The following is a 19,497-nucleotide window of genomic DNA, read 5'->3' as shown; positions in this document are numbered from 1 at the left end:
CGCAGCCATAAAACCTCGACTATGGAGCCATGGAAGGAAGTCTTTTGGACGGATGTGTCTCGTTTCACACTGTTTCCAGTTTCTGACCGAGTTTTCGTCGCAAGAACGAAACATCGGAATGGGTGCGGGTGTCGAATGATGTTATCGTGGTATTCTGTAGACCTCACGGTTAATCTGCAAGGTCGCATTACTATCAAGCATTATGTGAGCACTTTGCTCACATCAAATGGTGAGACGACAGGGCTTCTTCTCTCACAACTCGCATCGTTCAGTACTGCTTTTGTGAGCGCAAGGGTGAATTGCTACATTCCACTAGCCACCACAGTCATCAGATCTCAGTATTATTCAGCGCCTTTGATGCCTGCTTTGGAGAGAGGTGTCCGTGGTCACTATCAACCTCCATCATTGTTACTTGCACTTGTTACTATTTTGCAGGAAGAATGATATAAGGTTCGTCTGAGACTCATACATGACCTATATTTATTCATTTCGAGAAGACTGCAAGCTGTTTTGAATGCCAACGGTTTTCCTACAAAGTATCAGGCAGCGTAATGTGTGTGTTTTTGGTGCTCCTGTATTTTTTATATCCTCTTTTTATCTGTCGTATTATTTTAGTGAATGCACCCTCTGTGGTAGATAGATATGACTTCACATAGTGCATGTGGAAAGTGCTAAGTACCCAGTAGAGCACGGAACACGACTATTAGGTTTATGTCTGCCAAGAGGGCTACACGTATTGCGCTTGAGCAACGTGTTTTATTTACACTACTGCCCATTAAAATTGCTACACCAAGAAGAAATGCAGATGATAAACGGTTATTCATTGGACAAATATATTATATTAGAACTGACATGTGATTACATTTTGACGCAATTTGGGTGCATAGGTCCCGAGAAAACAGTACCCAGAACAACCACTTCTGGCCGTAATAACGGCCTTGATACGCCTGAGCATTGAGTCAAACAGAGCTTGGATGGTGTGTACAGGTACAGCTGCCCATGCAGCTTCAACAAGATACCACAGTTCATCAAGAGTAGTGACTGGCGTTTTGTGACGAGCCAGTTGCTCGGCCACCATTGACCAGACGTTTTCAATTTGTGAGAGATATGGAGAATGGGCTGGCCAGAGCAGCAGCCGAACATTTTCTGTATCCAGAAAGGCCCGTACAGGACCTGTAACATGCGGTCGTGCGTTATCCTGCTGAAATGTAGGGTCTCACAGGGATCGACTGAATGGTAGAGCCACGGGTCGTAACACATCTGAAATGTAACGTCCACTGTTCAAAGTGCCGTCAATGCGAACAAGAGGTGAGCGAGACGTGTAACCAGTGGCACCCCATACTATCACGCCGGGTGATACGCCAGTATTGCCATGACGAATACACGCTTCCAACGTGCGTTCACCGCGATGTCGTCAAACACGGTTGCGACCATCATGATGCTGTAAACAGAACCTGGATTCATCCGAAAAAATGATGTTTTGCCATTCGTGCACCCAGGTTCGTCGTTGAGTACACAATCGCAGGCGCTCGTGTCTGTGATGCGTTGTCAAGGATAACCGCAGCCATGGTCTCTGAGCTGATTGTCCATGGTGCTACAAACGTCGTCGAACTGTTCATGCAGATGGTTGTTGTCTTGCAAACGTCCCCATCTCTTGACTCAGGGATCGACACGTGGCTGCACGATCCGTTACAGCCATGTGGATAAGATGCCTGTCATCTCGACTGCTAGTGACACGAGGCCGTTGGGATCCAGCACGGCGTTCCGTATTACCCTCCCGAACCCACCGATTCCATATTCTGCTAACAGTCATTGGATCTCGACCAACGCGAGCAGCAATGTCGCGATGCGATAAACCGCAATCGCGATAGGCTACAATCCGACCTTTATCAAAGTCGGAAACTTGATGGTACGCATTTCTCCTCTTTACACGAGGCATCACAACAACGTTTCACCAGGCAACGCCGGTCAACTGCTGTTTGTGTATGAGAAATCGGTTGGAAACTTTCTTCATGTTAGCACGTTGTAGGTGTCGCCACCGGATCCAACCTTGTGTGAATGCTCTGAAAATCCAATCTGATGTGTCGGTAGCTGGGCCAACACCTTGTAGATAGAGGTGGCTTAAGGCACGCTATGACTAACGCAGACGGGCGTGAAGTACTGGAACAGGATACGTAATTAGTGCTATGAAGAAAAGTATGTAGCTGATAATATACTTAACTTTATTTATCCTTGTTGTACATCTCTATGGTGAACACAAGTGAGACTCTGATTACAACCACTGTAAGGCTAATGGCGCCTTGCTAGTCCGTAGCCATTAACTTAGCTGAAGGCTATTCTGTCTCTCGGCTAATGAGAGAGAAAGGCTTCGTACGTCTAGTCGCTAGCTATGTCGTCCGTACAACTGGGGCGAGTTCGAGTCAGTCTCTCGAGACCTGCCTTGTGGTGGCGCTAGGTTTGCGATCACACAGTGGCGACACGCGGGTCCGACATGTACTACAAGACCGCGGCCGATTTAAGCTACCACCTAGGACGTGTGGTGTCTGGCTGTGACACCACACAATCATTTGCATATCAAAGCATCTTCTTCGTGTCGCTTAAATTTTTGCGTCTGTAGCACGTCATCTTGGTGTTGTAACAATTTTAATGGCCAGTAGTGTAATAAGATAGTTCAGTTTTAGACTTGATGTACCCCACCAGTTGTTCATGTATTCCAACATATTTAATAGTTTTCATTTTTTTTAAACTGTGATATAACATCATTACCACTTGTGTGAACTATTGTGCGATCACTTCAACAGTGGCTATTGGGTGATGGCAATACTGCTGAATCCTCTGAATATCCATAAACATTGTTTACAAAATTACAGTTCAGGTATCTGGGCTGTCAGGACATTTGTTCCAGTTATAGTGGAGATGTAAGGAAGGGCAACCGTCACGCAGTTTGCAGCTTCAGCGGCATCTCATAGCGATAACCGAATTACGAAACAGTTGCCAGCTGATGCCTTATCACGCCGCAAAATGTCGAGTCAACACTATGAACGCGAGTGCCGGGAAATCCTTACGTCATATTAATCAGCATGTTGGATCTGGATCGGAGTGTCAGCGTTATCTTTTAATTCGTGGCGTGAACTTAGATGAGAAAGAGATAGATATATAGATAGAGAGAGAGAGAGACAGGAAAACATCTGACGGAGTAGCGAGTCATGTAGGCCTGCAAAGACAAGTCACGAGCTTCCAACTTCTTGTAAACAAAATGGGAGGAATGTGCTGACAAATTTTGTCTCGCAAAAGGAAGTATACGAACTCTAATGGCTAAAAAGAAATAAATACGACTTTTCAGCATGGAGATTTTTCTGTTCTTCCACCTATCAAGGTCATCTGTGTGTAAAACTTTGCATTTGTGTGCAGTTGATATTTGAAGGTTAATAACACCAACAACTAGAAATAATTCCGCATAACAGGCTATTATGACCAGCGATTTCGCAAGAATCACGAGAAGAGCCAAAATGCGAAACTATTGCTTGAAGCACTTACGTAATTAAGCATCTGAAGAGTAAGATTTCGTAAGAGAAGTTGCTCTGTTGCCGTACAATGTAAACTGAAGTGAGAAAAGTCAAGGGATACCCCCTAATATCGTGTCGGACCTCCTTTTACCCGGCTTAGTGCAGCAACTCAGCGTGACATGGACTCAACAAGTCGTTGAAATCCTCTCCAGAATGAACCATGCTGCCTCTACAGCCGTCCATAATTGTGGAAGTGTTTCCGTTGCAGGATTTTGTGCACGAACTGACGTCTCGATTATGTTCCATAAATATTCGATTCCCGCCGGTGTGGCCGAGCGGTTCTAGGCGCTTCAGTCCGGAACCGCGCGACTGCTATGGTTGCCGGTTCGAATCCTGCCTTGAGCATGGATGTCTGTGATGTCCTTAGGTTAGTTAGGTTCAAGTAGTTCTAAGTTCTAGGGGACTGATGATCTCAGCGGTTAAGCCCCATAGTGCTCAGAGCCATTTAAACCATTTGAAATCTCCGATCGGATTCGTATCGGGCCATCTGGGTGGACAAATCATTCGCTCGACCTGTCCAGAACGTTCTTCAAACCAGTGGCGTACAACTGTAGCCCGCTGACATGGCACATCGACATCCATAAAAAATACCATCATTGTTTAGGAACATGAACACAATGAATGGCTCCAACTCGTCTCCAAGTAGCCGAACATAACCATTACCATGCAATGATCTGTTCATTCCATGTACACACTGGCCACGCCATTATGGAGCCACCACCAGCTTGCAAACTGCCTTGTTGACAAATAGGGTCCATGGCCTCGTAGGGTCTGCACAACACTCTAACACTACCATCAGGTCTTACCAGCTGAAACCGGGACTAATCTGACCAGATCACGGTTCTCCAGTCGTCTAGGACCCAACAAATATGGTCACGAGCCCAATAGAGGCGTTGCAGGCGATGTCGTGCTGTTAGGAAAGGAACTCGCGCCGGTCGTCTGCTGGCGTAGCCCATTAACCCCCAAATTCCACTGGACTGTCCTAACGGAAGCTTTCGTCAGACGTCCCACATTGATTTCTGCAATTATTGCAAGCTGTGTTGTTTGTTTGTTAGCACTGACGAATCTATGCAAACGCTGCTGCTCTCGGTCGTTAAGTGAAGGCCGTCGGCCACTGCTTCGGTCGTGGTGTGGGGTAATAATTGAAATTTGGTGTTCTAGGCACATTCTTGATACTTTTGGTCTCGGAATATTGAATTCCCTAAAGATTTCCGAAACGGAGTGTACCATGCGTCTAGCTTCAACTACCATTACGCATTCTATCGATCCCAGTCGTGCTGCTATAATCGTGTTTCACATGAACCACCTGAGTACAACATCTCCGCCGCCGTCCGACGTGGCCGAGCGGTTCTAGGCGCTTCAGTCTGGGATCGCGCGACCGCTACGGTCGCAGGTTCGAATCCTGCCTCGGACATGGACGGGTGTGATGTCCTTAGGTTACTTAGGTTTAAGTAGTTCTAAGTTCTAGGGGACTGATGACGTCAGATGTTAAGCCCCATAGTGCTCAGAGCCATTTGAATTTGAAACATCTCCGCCACTGCACTGCCCTTTTATACCTCGTGCGCGCGGTACTACCGCTATATGTATATGTGCATAGCGCAATCCCATGATTTTACCCGTTACTAGAAATTCCTCCCGATCCATCCGCGTGTATAGCGGGGGAAGAAAAACTGCTTGAAGCCCTCTGTGTGTGCTGAAGAAGCGATACCTTAACCGTCATCAAAAGAGTGTTTTTATAATTTTATAAGTTGACGTAAGAAGACAGTTCAGTCACTTTCATCGTTTGGAATGGGAACGTACTCATAACAAGAAGAGCGTTGCATTGTTAGATGAATAGCGATGAGGTCGTTGTTAAGAACTTCAAAACAGTATTATTGTTAGTTGTTTTGGATTGAAGTCACAAAAAACACCGTGGTTTTTCTATTTGTTTCACTTCAGTCGATCGTGTTCACTGTAGAACGGTTAAATAATATAGATTGCACCCATTTTGAAGAATAATTTCAGCGATTTTCGAGTTAGGTCAGTTTTAATGAATAAATGAAAAAATCCATTTCTGTGCTTTGGCCATAAAAATTTACTAATTTTCTAATGAAACGATTGCTAGTAAATGCGATACTTTTGACTATAGTTTGGATTGTACTATTTGTGATGATGTAGTATTGATATTTTGAAATGATTCACTTTAGAAGGATTACTTTCCAACATTCTCAGTTGTATTGCTTTTGAAGAAGTAGATTGTGATAATCTGAGTTGTGTCACCTAATAAGAATGTGTTTTCATTAGTGGTCACCTGTGATTCCGTACGTTAATACAGATGATTGACATCCTGGTAATCTGGAGTGTATTAATGGAACAGAAGCACATGTAACGAATGATGAGACACCAAAGGAAGAACATAATAAAATTCTTCATGAAATACATTGGTTTTTATTCTCTTTAGCCGCTTTTATGTCGTCTCATTGTCTCTGTCGAGCTGTATCATGGAAAGCTAGGAGAGGATGTTGGTTGGTGGCCAGTGTCCTCGTTCTATAACACAATCTGCACGCAATTAATAACTGGGTTCTTTACTCATAAACAAAGAGCTACTTAACTTAAAGTTCCATATGCTGAGGTATGAGCCCTCTTCTGTATAGTCCACGTAGCCTCAGTGCTGTTGAAGTACAAGTCCGCTATGTTCTCTATAATATTGCCATGAGCTGCCTCTGTGTGCTAGAGGCTAAGTCTACTGCTCCGATTTGTTGACACGCTGGAACTCCCGCGGTGTACAGACCCGAACTAACTGACGTAACAGGCACTAACTACCTGGCTTAACTGGCCCTCCGGTCCGTGCCGGCGATCCTAAATGCTGGCGGCTGAGAGGGCGTTGGCGGAGCGTTTCCAACGAGTCTTGTCGTTGGCCTCTATCCATACTCTTGTAACCTCTATGCCTTATGGTGTGCTGCTGCCAGCGTACGCCAGCACACATTGTCACAGAAATGCATCATCCATAACGAAATCCTATAAAACAGTATTAATTGTTACTGCTACCAGATCTGAATGAAATGGAAGTGACATTTATGCTGTTGCATGTAGGTCAGATAGTTGATTGGTTAAAGCTTAATGTAATCAGTTTCCTCTGCCTAGAACAACAAGAAGGTACTGTAATCCTTTTCATAGCGATGTTCCTAGCATTTTTTTGAATATTTGAACTGTTGATTAATATTCGATCAGTTTAGTGTCTAATAACTGTTACACTTTTATAACGCTAAATGATTCTGTCATTTGAGCTTTACGTCTGAGTTTATAAAAGGTTCTATTAAATATATTTTACTCTCAGGAACGTAATGTGTTTACAGCGATGGACACAAGAAATCTGTAAGTCAAAATCTATCCTACTCAATGTGTGTCTTTGTAAGAAATGAACACAATTATTAATTAGCAATGAAACATTATTATTAAGCATAAATTGAACATCAAAAGTTATATAAACATACGCTTACTGTATGTCAGAACTGTAATCAGCTACATGTATTATCAAGACACTATAAGCGACGTAACAAAAACAAAGGGCAGTTCTTTGGGGTTAGTCTTAGAAATGACTGAAACACAATTTAATCCTCTTGTTGTATCAATTTGCGTCAGAGCTGATAAATTAGTTTGTCTTAACATTGTTTCAGTATTGCCGAAAACGTTTTTCGTGCTTTATGAAAAACCTGTCACTTTCCTCGTTCTTGAAACATCTTAAATAGGCTTTCGCAAAATATTTGATGTCTATCGTCAAGCGTCTGACAGCTTAAGTTTTTTCAACATCTTCTTGACACTCTCCCTCGGGTTTAAATAAATTTATTACCATTCGTGCTGTCTTTCATTGAATATGTTCAGTATCCCTTGTTAGTCCTGTTTGGTACAGGTCCCACATAATTAAGAAGTAATCAAGATGTATCGCACGAGTGTTTTGTAAGCGATCTCCTTAGCAGACTCATTGCATTTTACCATGATCCCACCAATGAACCGAAGGGATTCACGGTAAATCATGTGGAATTCTATGTAGAACTGGAGGACTCCATGGGGCCACGGGACATTATTTTGTTGCAGCGATTTGAACTGCATTTACCTTCATCTATATGACGTCTCCGCAATCCGAATTTAAGTTCATCAAACCGCTTTCAAATTATTTTCACTCTGTAACACGGCGCGGGAAAGGTGAACACTTAAATCTCTTCCGTGCGAACTCTGTTTTGTCTTATTTTATTATGATCACAATTTCTCACTCTTTAGGTGAGTGTCAACAGAATATTTTCTCATTCGGAGGGGAAAGGTGGAGACTCAAATTTTTGTAAAGATCACGCCGCAACGAAAAAGTCTTTCATTTTAATGACTGCCACCACAACCCACGCATCAAAGAGCGACTCTCTCTCTCTCTCTCTGTCTCTCTCTCTCTCTCTCTCTCTCCCCTTCTCTCTCACTGTGCTATACGAGATGCCCTTCTTTGATTTTTTCTAGGATCTCCGTTAATCCTATCTTGTAAGGATCCTACACCGCATAGCTGAAGAGGGACAAGCGTAGTGTAAGCAGTGCCTTTAGTTTATTTGTTAGCGTTCTGCCATTAACGCAGTCTTTGATTCGCCTTCTTTATAACCTTTTCTATGTGATAGTTCCAATTTGGGTTGTTGGTAAATGTTATCCATAGGTGTTTAGATAAATTGACAGCCTTTAGATTTGTATGATTTATCGTGTAACCGTGTAACCGAAATTTAACGTATTCCTTTTTAGTACTCATGTGGATCTGTTCATATTTTTTTGGTATTTGGAGTTAACTGTCAATTTTCGCACCATACAGGTATCTTGTCTAAATCGCTTTGCTATTGGTTTTGATCTTCTGATAAAAAGGAAATGATCGTGTGGCACTGATGGTCGGGAAGCCCCATCTGGCGGAGTTCGACCGCCGGGTTGAAAGTCTTATTTCTGGTGGCGCCGCATTGGACAACTTGAATGTCGGTGATTATGAATGGATGACGACAACACAACACTCAGTCCACGAACGGAGAATACCTCCAACCCGACCGGAAATAAAACCTGGGACCGCTGCAAGATAGGCAAACATGTTATCACTCTTTTTTTTAAATCTCATTTTGTTCGTTATTGGCCGTTGCATTTGCTCTGGACGGTCGTCATAAGACGCTTGTTCAAGTTCATTCAGTTTTTTTTTGTGTGTGTTACAGGTGAATACCAACCCTCTGACAAAACACGCTGAGCTACCTTGCCAGCACTAAGCCGCGACTTCATCTTCTGATGTCTTTACTAGACAGTAAATGACGGTGTCATCTGCAAACGATTTTAGCTCTTAAATGATTTATATAGATTAGGGACATGGGGGGTCTACAATACTTCCTCGGGGTGTAGTAGCGTAGCTTATCGAGACTGCCGGAGGCGGTGTCTCGAAGAAGAAACCTCCAGGCCGCCGACCAATGAAGACAGCCAGGACGGAGTTACAAGCGGCGGGCACCTGTGCACCAGTTTTCTAGTTCAAGGTTACTTCCTTTTCGCTTGTTGCCGCTGAACGTTACTGTTATGTATGAGGCAGAACTAGGGGCCTTGTGGAAAAAGGGTGACCCGGCTGAGTCAGGCAATTTGACTCTTAGTCTGATCACCAGGTGTGGCCATTAATTGCACGCGTTGATCACGTAGGCTGACGTGACGATCAATGAACTACACTTGACGGGATGTATCTGGAACATATTAGGTGATTAGAAAGCTAGTAGACAGGAATACAATTAAATACTTAGCTTTAATTCAGCATCAGCGGTGAACGTCGATCTTGACTTTGTACAATAATATTTACAAGTGCAGTTATAGAATGAACTGCGAATACTTCTTTACAATTCTGATTGCTTCACACATATAGATCAATTGTCAATGCATAAACTGTATGTGGCGCCTGGCTAGGTCGTAGCTACTGACTTAGCTGAAGGCTATACTAACTAGCGTCTCTGCAAATGAGATCTCTGAAGCTATAACAAGTGAACCATTCCTATTAATGTCGGCTGTAGAACTGGCCAGCGCGCTAGCTTGTCTCGTAAGACCAGCCGAGTGGCGGCGCTCGGTCTGCTAGCGTCGACAGTGGCGGCTCGCAGGTCCGATGTGTACTGACGGACCGCGGCCGATTTGAAGCTTACAACCTAGCAAGTTTGGTGACTTGCTGTGACACCACAGTTACATCGAGCTGTTCATATCAAGCTCTACCGGCAAACGTTCACTGTACACAGACGCACGCCCGTGTCTGGCCTCAGCTGATAGCTAGCCGCGTCTGCCACAAGTGGTCAACAGTGTAGCAGTTCTTCAGCAACAAACCAAGCAAAATGTATTCATTTAAAGCGCACTTATATTGACTAATCTTCTACATGTCAGTCCAGATTCCTACGGCGATAGATCCCTTTGGCCACCTTCACCTATTCATCATTAGCAGCGGGGACGTAACATTTGGCTCCTCGGGACATAATGGTTATCGCCTCTCATCTTAACATGAGGAACGAGAGATCCCACTTCTGTACTACTCGGTGAACTTCCGTCAGTTACTACAGTTATCTTTCTGACAGGAAATCACGAAACCAGTCGCACAACTGTGGCATCCCTCCATATGCCCGCAATTTGATTACAAGTCGCTTGTCAGGAACAGTTTCAAAATCCTCCTGGAAATCTAGGAATACGCAGTTATTTGAGATCCCCTGTCGACAGTACTCATTATCTCATGAGAATAAAGTTGTACCTTGTGTTGCATAACGACGATATTTTCTACGTGCCATAGATCGGTTTCACCAAGGTGAAATGTGAATTTATAATGTTCGAAAATAGTGTATGTTTGCAGTATCACCAGTAGTATCAATTATTGTCATTAACCTCATCAACACTAAGGCTACTGAATCACAGCAAATTCATTGTTTCAGTAGATCCTCCAAAAAATCCAAGAAATAGATTGACAGTCTAGTTCATTCAGATGTTTTATATTGTTTTTACTGCTACCGTGGTTGAGATGAATCGACAGATAAGCGGCCAGAGGTTCGCAGCTTCAGCGCCAGCTTTGAGCGGAAACAGAATTATGAAATCCTTTCACTAGCAGCTGACGCCTTCCACGTCGCAAGAGAGCGAGTCAGAACTACGACTGCCAGTGGCGGAGAATCCTTACGTCATACTTATTAGCCAGTTTGTGAAGTCAATCTTAAGGCTGACTCAGAGAGGGAGAGAGAGAGAGAGAGAGAGAGAGAGGAGGAGGAGGAGGAGAGAAGGGCAGAAAGACAACACGTGGCTGACTAGCGAGTCATGTACTCCAGCGCAGCGATAGCGGAGATCCCAACTACTTGTAAACTAAGCGAGGGGAATGCGCTGACAGATCTTGAGATGTTGTTTCATAAGCTAAGTACTGCATCTCATTTCGATCGTCTGACTTCATTACTATGTTTATGCGTTTTGTGAGGTGCTGAATTCTATAGTTCCGAACATTTAAAGCAAATTATCAATCTTTAACCACTTTGAATTCTTATTAAGATGTGACTCTGCAGCTTTTTACACCCACTATTTCATTCCAGATAAGTTCATCACGTATGAAAAGTCTGAGTTTGCTATTAATATGGTCTGCGCCGACCGCGGCGGCCACGCGTTTCTAGGCGCTTCGGTCCGGAACCGCGCTGCTGCTACGGTCGCAGGTTTGGATCCTGCCTCGGGCATGGATGTGTGTGATGTCCTTAGGTTAGTTAGGTTTAAGTAGTTCTAGGTTCTAGGGGACTGATGACCACAGATGTTAAGTCCCATAGTGCTCAGAGCCATTTGAACCAATATGGTCTGCCAGGTCACTAATACGCAGCATGAACAACAAGGACAGTAATAAACTTCCCTAGGGATTGCCTGAAGTTACTTTCATATCTGTAGATGATTATCCATAGAAAGGAATGCTCAGTCAGAATTGCACTTAAAGCTACATACGATCATACATTTTATACTAAGCGTAGGGGCGGTACTGAGTTTACTGCCCATCGGAAGTCAAAAAATATTGCATCAGTCTGACTGCCTTGATTCATACAGCTTTCAGCATGTCATGTGAGAAAAGGATGAAATTGTTTTTTGCATGTTTTTTAATTCCATGCTGGATGGAATGCAGGAGGTCGTTCTGTTTAAGGTTCAAATGGTTCAAATGGCTGTGAGCACTATGGGACTTAACATCTGAGGTCATCAGTCCCCTAGAACTTAGAACTACTTAAACCTAACTAACCTAAGGACATCACACACATCCATGCCCGAGGCAGGATTCGAACCTGCGACCGTAGCAGCCCCGCGGTTCCGGACTGCAGCGCTAGAACCGCACGGCCACCACGGCCGGCTCTGTTTAAGGTACCTCGTTAAGTTTGACCTCAGAATATGTTCTAAAATTCTGTAGCAAGTGGATGTGAAAGATATTCTGGATCACTTATGATGCCTTCTTGTAGACGAGTGTAAGTTGTGCATTCTTCCAAATATTTGGCATTGTTAGTCTGTTGGAGGGCTCTAGGATGGATTGTAAACGCTATAGAATTATGGAGATGCCTAGCACTCTGGTTGTAGATACTAAAAATAAATACAATATTCGCTGGCTGACTGACTGTTACAAATCCGCGAGTATACGTCCCGAGAAAGGGTGCCCCCCAACTCACGTCTCGCAAAATATTCTTTGCCAGAAAATCAGAATAAAACAGAGATCATACGGAAGATTGCCGACAGTCGTTCTTCCCTCGCACCAGAAAGACGAAGAGGGAAAATTACAGCTCTGCCGGATGTACCCTCCACCATACACCGTAAGGTGGCTTGCGAAGTTTAGATGTAGATGAATCGGATGTGAAGTATTATTTGAACCTTCCTGTGTTCCAGACTCCGACTTCAAACTGGGACCTTTGCCTTTGAAGGTAACAGCTCGGCCGACTGAGCTTCCTGGAAACGACTCACGGCTCGCCCCGACATGAGAGAGGTACAGGCAGAGGTGAATCTCCCATGGAGCTTAGCGACAAGGTTGTAGTTTGAGGACGGTGTACTGTACTTACGAACACATGATGTTTCCTGGTCGGTGTTTCAAACTAGTGACCACTTGCTAGAGAACACCACTGGCAGTTTGCCGCAGTTTTTGCTGTTTTCGTTATTGTGAGGCATGACGTGTTTTGTGCAGCGTTTGTAAATATTTTCTGACCTACTGATTGAAGTTCTCAATAGTATTTTATAGGTGTTTGGAAGACATTGATCAGGAAGTAAACTCTTGGTTACAGTGTTGTAATTATTTACCCATGACTCCTTTCGCCTGATTCATACATCATAAGGTTGGCTGATATACGAGGTATATATTTGATTGGTGTGTATTCTGTCGCACATATCCGACACAACAGACACCACTCAAATATATACTTTTCTGTAAGAGCACGACGGCTCCTTGACGTTTGTTTCAGTGAGGATGCATTAATATCGTGAGAACTACTATAGGAAATTGAATTGGACCGCTGTTGTTGGAGCTCGCGTCGGCCATTCTGGTTTAGGTTTTACCTAAATTGTGGTCGCGCGGGGTAGCCGCGCCGTCTTAGTCGCCTTGCCAAGGTTCGCGCTGCCCCCCACCCCCCTCCCCATCGGAGGTTCGAGTCCTGCCTCGGGCATGGGTGTGTGTGTGCTGTCCTTCGCGTAAGTTAGTTTAAGTTAGGGTGTATGTGTTGTCCTAAGAGTAAGTTGGTTTAAGTTAGATTAAGTGGGGACCGATGACCTCAGCAGTTCGGTCCTGTAGGAATTTACCACAAATTTCCAATTTCTCTAAATCGCAGTCCCGGTCCGGCAGAAATTTCCAACTTTCCATTGCATTACCACAATGCCGTGTGCCCGTCCTTTCCCTTTCGTTCCCTATCCTCTGTTTCATGTAAATGATATCATATAGTGTTTCGCACATTAGACACCGAGTGTACAAAACTTCTCGCGCCAAATATTCGAAAACATGGCATGGCGTCCTTGTTGCGTCATGCAACGTAATACAATGAATACAAAACAAGCTGACTGGATTACGTTGTATGCCTTTACAAGGACACCGCGCCATGTTTCCGAATATTTGGTGAGGGCACTTATTAGCTGGGACGTTTTGTATGCTTGGCGTCCAGTGCGCCTAACGCCATCTGATATCAGCCAACCTGAAGAGCCTGAATTGGGCGAAACGTGCCATGTAGTAAATCTACGAGGGCTATTCGGAAAGTAATAAACGTTTGGTCGCGAAATGAAAACTACAGTAAAAATAAAAACTGTTTTATTTGCAACAGTTAGCTACAACTTCCAGCTACTTATCGCCATAGTCGCCGATCAGACTTACACGTTTGCCGTAGCGTTTTACCAACTTCCCTATACCCTCGTTATAGAAGGCAGCCACCAGTACTTTCCGCCAATTCTCTACGCTGGCCTACAGCTCGATGACTCTGCCAAAATGTTGACTTCATAGCCAGCGGTTCATGTTAGCAGAGATGAAACTCAGAGGGAGTCAATTACGGACTGTATTGTGGGTAATCAAACGTTACCAACTGAAAACGATGCAGGAGCATCTTCATTGCCCCTGCAGAAAGCGGTTGAAGAATTGTCTTGAAGAAGAAAACGAACGACAGGAATGTAATGTTGGCTGCATAGCTCCAGGCGAAATTTCTCACCAGGCCCTCGTACGTGGCGGGAGACACTATTGTTCTAGTTATCTTTACGTGCTCCCTGTGTGCTCAGAACTAAAAAGGACAACGTAACGAGATCGACGGGCATACTAGAGACACTGCCCAACACACCTGTGCAAAATTTTATCGGCTTTTCACTGTGGTTTCCGTTTCGCGACCGATCGTTCCTTACTTTCCGAATAACCATCGTATAATAACTATACAAGGGGGCCCGTACCGGAGGGAAAGTTTGGGCCGCGCGCCTCCCCGCCCTCCCCCTACCTCTCAGGGAAAGGCAAAAACATAGTGTAGTCAGGTGCTTTCAAGAAAATGATTTAAGAGTCGGTATTACGCAGATTTTTAATATGGTCGGATCTGGAACTTCTTTACGGCTACTTACAAGTCGCGACTCGTCTTCCAAAATATTAAAAATTCCCCATACCCTCAGAGCAAGGGAACTCCCTACAAACTATCGTATGTGCGCCTTTGATGCTATACACAGGTAAGTCGTAGTTTAACGTTATTTCCAAAAATCTCGAAAAGTTCGTGACAGACGTAGTTCAAATTTTTAATCTTCAGTATAATAAACATTAGGACCGATTAGGCTGCATATTTGTTAACGTATATGGTTTATAAATACACTCCTGGAAATTGAAATAAGAACACCGTGAATTCATTGTCCCAGGAAGGGGAAACTTTATTGACACATTCCTGGGGTCAGATACATCACATGATCACACTGACAGAACCACAGGCACATAGACACAGGTAACAGAGCATGCACAATGTCGGCACTAGTACAGTGTATATCCACCTTTCGCAGCAATGCAGGCTGCTATTCTCCCATGGAGACGATCGTAGAGATGCTGGATGTAGTCCTGTGGAACGGCTTGCCATGCCATTTCCACCTGGCGCCTCAGTTGGACCAGCGTTCGTGCTGGACGTGCAGACCGCGTGAGACGACGCTTCATCCAGTCCCAAACATGCTCAATGGGGGACAGATCCGGAGATCTTGCTGGCCAGGGTAGTTGACTTACACCTTCTAGAGCACGTTGGGTGGCACGGGATACATGCGGACGTGCATTGTCCTGTTGGAACAGCAAGTTCCCTTGCCGGTCTAGGAATGGTAGAACGATGGGTTCGATGACGGTTTGGATGTACCGTGCACTATTCGGTGTCCCCTCGACGATCACCAGTGGTGTACGGCCAGTGTAGGAGATCGCTCCCCACACCATGATGCCGGGTGTTGGCCCTGCCTGCCTCGGTCGTATGCAGTCCTGATTGTGGCGCTCACCTGCACGGCGCCAAACACGCATACGACCATCATTGGCACCAAGGCAGAAGCGACTCTCATCGCTGAAGACGACACGTCTCCATTCGTCCCTCCATTCACGCCTGTCGCGACACCACTGGAGGCGGGCTGCACGATGTTGGGGCGTGAGCGGAAGACGGCGTAACGGTGTGCGGGACCGTAGCCCAGCTTCATGGAGACGGTTGCGAATGGTCCTCGCCGATACCCCAGGAGCAACAGTGTCCCTAATTTGCTGGGAAGTGGCGGTGCGGTCCCCTACGGCACTGCGTAGGATCCTACGGTCTTGGCGTGCATCCGTGCGTCGCTGCGGTCCGGTCCCAGGTCGACGGGCACGTGCACCTTCCGCCGACCACTGGCGACAACATCGATGTACTGTGGAGACCTCACGCCCCACGTGTTGAGCAATTCGGCGGTACGTCCACCCGGCCTCCCGCATGCCCACTATACGCCCTCGCTCAAAGTCCGTCAACTGCACATACGGTTCACGTCCACGCTGTCGCGGCATGCTACCAGTGTTAAAGACTGCGATGGAGCTCCGTATGCCACGGCAAACTGGCTGACACTGACGGCGGCGGTGCACAAATGCTGCGCAGCTAGCGCCATTCGACGGCCAACACCGCGGTTCCTGGTGTGTCAGCTGTGCCGTGCGTTGATCATTGCTTGTACAGCCCTCTCGCAGTGTCCGGAGCAAGTATGGTGGGTCTGACACACCGGTGTCAATGTGTTCTTTTTTCCATTTCCAGGAGTGTATATACGGATTGCCCATAATTAAAGTTCCAGTTTTAAAACGCTGTACAATGAGAACCACTGCACAGAATAAAGTCAGATATGAATAGCAAATTATTGATGCAGGGAGATACTTCCTGGAACGACAGATTTAACGAACGTTTTACCAACAGATAGCGCTGTAAGCGTCTTAACATAATGGGGTCGGCTGCAAATGACAGATCAATCGCAATGCTATAGCTGTGGTTTGAGTTTCACATTACGCCATCTGCACTGTTCAGTGTATGTGAGTGCACAAGTTCACCAGTCCACAGTTGTGGCGCTGTTAACAAGGTAAGCTCACCCACAACGTCACGACCGTAGACACCGGATGGGAAAAGTCGGTTTTTAATTTTCCTGGGGCCAAACACCGCATAAAAGCAACGTGACATCGGTTTTTAGTTGTCCTGGGGCCAAAAACCGTATAAAAAGCAGAATGACATTGGTTTCCAGTTGTGGTGAAACTGGCGCTTGACGTGTAAAATAATGTACACAGCTTTCTGCCACAAGTTGAAACCGAGAAACAGCATGTTCCACAACAGATCATAGTGTCCCTTGGGTCACATCCCCGGTGTGAACTGAAAAATGTTTTTTGGAAGATATCGCCAATTCTTCCGTTACAGAATGTTGTGATGAGCAAAATACAATTTTTTTAAATTTTGTCATACAACCTGTGTACTTTTAAGCCACACTTCGTCAGTCGTGCACCATACTGTACCTTGAAGTACAAGAATTTCGTAAACTATGGAAGATGTGATATGCAGAAATTAACTTCTTTAATGCCTTAACATTTTTGCCGCTCTTGAAAATAATCTTCTGTTTCGAAATGTGTTGAATTAGTAAATGGTTTTTGATATACTTCTAATTATTTGCCTTTCATTTCGTTGATTATTGGTGTGTAGTAGAATAATAACATAAGGGGCAGAGTATTAAATATAGTATTAACAAGATTTCCTCGATTGTAGCACCTTTAAATATCAGTACAAATTTTTTCACAGGTAGATGATCATCTTGTACCTTGCAATACTTGTTCACTGTTGTTATTCAGAGTAATTTTTGTAATTTCAGACAAGGGCTGTAGTACACGTGAATGCCATCATTTAAACGTGGTGGCCGAGCGGTTCTAGGCGCTACAGTCTGGAACCGCGCGACCGCTACGGTCGCAGGCTCGAATCCTGTCTCGGGCGTGGATGTGTGTGATCTCCTTAGGTTAGTTAGGTTTAAGTAGTTCTAAGTTCTAGGGGACTGATGACCTCAGAAGTTAAGTCCCATAGTGCTCAGAGCCATTTGAACCATTTAAATATGGGATAAGAAAACATACTACACTTTTATTACACATGCGAAAGTTTGAATAGATTCCAACTGTCTCCTCTACAAGTAGAGAAGTTCAATACAGGCTGGACATCATCAGTGCCACTGAGGGTGTACAAAGTGAAGTATATGAATGAGGAATCAAAATACTATGAGTTATTTCGTTGGGTGTTAAAAACCAGATGTTATTATCCAGTATAGTTTCGAAATTTTTCAAAGTGTGATATTATAAAAATAATCTATAGACAACGTGTTATTTACAGTACTGCCGATTCCTCTCCAGTACCATCTTTGAATTTAACACTGACTTGAGTAAACATACGAGGCGGTATCCAAAATTTCTCGAAATACAGGCCTACTATAAAAGATTCATTCGGTTTCAAAGCTGTGTATTTTCCAAAGTATTACATTTAAAAATATGACCGGTTCTTGAATAGAACTGTAAACCCAGCAGGTTTGCATTTTACGCTCCACAAATGTTTTGAGTGCCACTCTGGTCATGCGACACACATCCAGGAGGCAGTCATGTTCGTTCCATACCTTACAGCGTCCTGTCAATGGTCATCACAGCGACACTGAGGTGTTCTCTGAGTCTTACCTGTGTTCTTGGCAGTAGGGATACATGAAGACGGTCGTCAGTGAATCTCCAATGGAAAAGATGACGGCGACCTGTGGGCCAAGGTAACAGAGCCACATCATCTTCACCACTATGCCCAACCCGGCGATGCGCAAGATAACAACGAAATTGTCCCGTTTTCTTGGAAGATGAAAATCTTGAAATCAACAGTCAGTTCTGAAAACAACCACAACTGACGTGTCAGTCTTCTCACAGAAGAAGGACCACCCATACGACTTCGTCTGTAACACTGTACAGAAAATATTAACCTTCGGCGAATGTTGTTCTTGCGGCACAATTTCATGAGGGTGTTCGGTGCTCCGCACTCTCACATTGTGGCGATTAACCTGTCCAGATAAATGGAAGGTCGTGTTGTCGCTGATTATGAACTTGGAGGTGAATTGTTCATCTTCAAGCGCTTCCTGTATTTCAATGAAAAAGCTGAAGGCGCCAGCCATAGTCTTCCTGTTTTAATTTTGGCACAAGCGACAGACGATACGGTCTGAAATGTAACCGTCGTTACAAAATCTTTCACACAATTTGCTCCTGTATTCCAAATTCGTTGCTTGCGCGGACCTTTCTGTTTACAGACACAACCATTGTCCAAAATTGTAGATACCAACGCAAAATGCTCTGTTCACTTGGCAATCCTTTTCCATAATTCCTTCTGAATGCACGCTGTGTTGTTGTAATAAATAAACATTTCGTATATTGCAGCACACAAATAATTCTTTTTTCGCTTTGTCGCTATTTTGTCAATTGTCGTCAAAATACAAGCTCCGTGCATTTACGGTTCTGTCAATGCATCAGTGATGAGTGTACATGTAATACATGGCTCTGAGTACTATGGGAGGTCATCAGTCCCCCAGAACTTAGAACTACTTAAACCTAACTAACCCAAGGACAGCACACACATCCAGGCCCGAGGCAAGATTCGAACCTGCAACCGTAGGGGTCGCGCGGTTCCAGACTGAAGCGCCTAGAACCGCTCGGCCACACCGGCCGGCGTACATGGAATACTTTGGGAAATATAGAACATCGAAGACGAGTGGACCGCTTATAGCAGCTGTCTATATCAATCAAAGTTATTACGTCTTGCATCGATCTTATATCAATGAATCACGTATACTATCTGAGTATATCAATTACAATTGTTACATCTTACGTAAATCTTTCATTGTACCATCACCTTCAAGGCTGTCTCGTAGGAAGTGAATACAGAGACCTCAACGTCTGTGTTACTTTTGAAATGAATATTGGGAGTTAGTA

The sequence above is a fragment of the Schistocerca nitens genome, chromosome 6 (genome assembly GCF_023898315.1).
Source record: "Schistocerca nitens isolate TAMUIC-IGC-003100 chromosome 6, iqSchNite1.1, whole genome shotgun sequence".
In the NCBI taxonomy this organism is placed as follows: domain Eukaryota; kingdom Metazoa; phylum Arthropoda; class Insecta; order Orthoptera; family Acrididae; genus Schistocerca; species Schistocerca nitens.
This window is presented reverse-complemented; position numbering follows the sequence as displayed.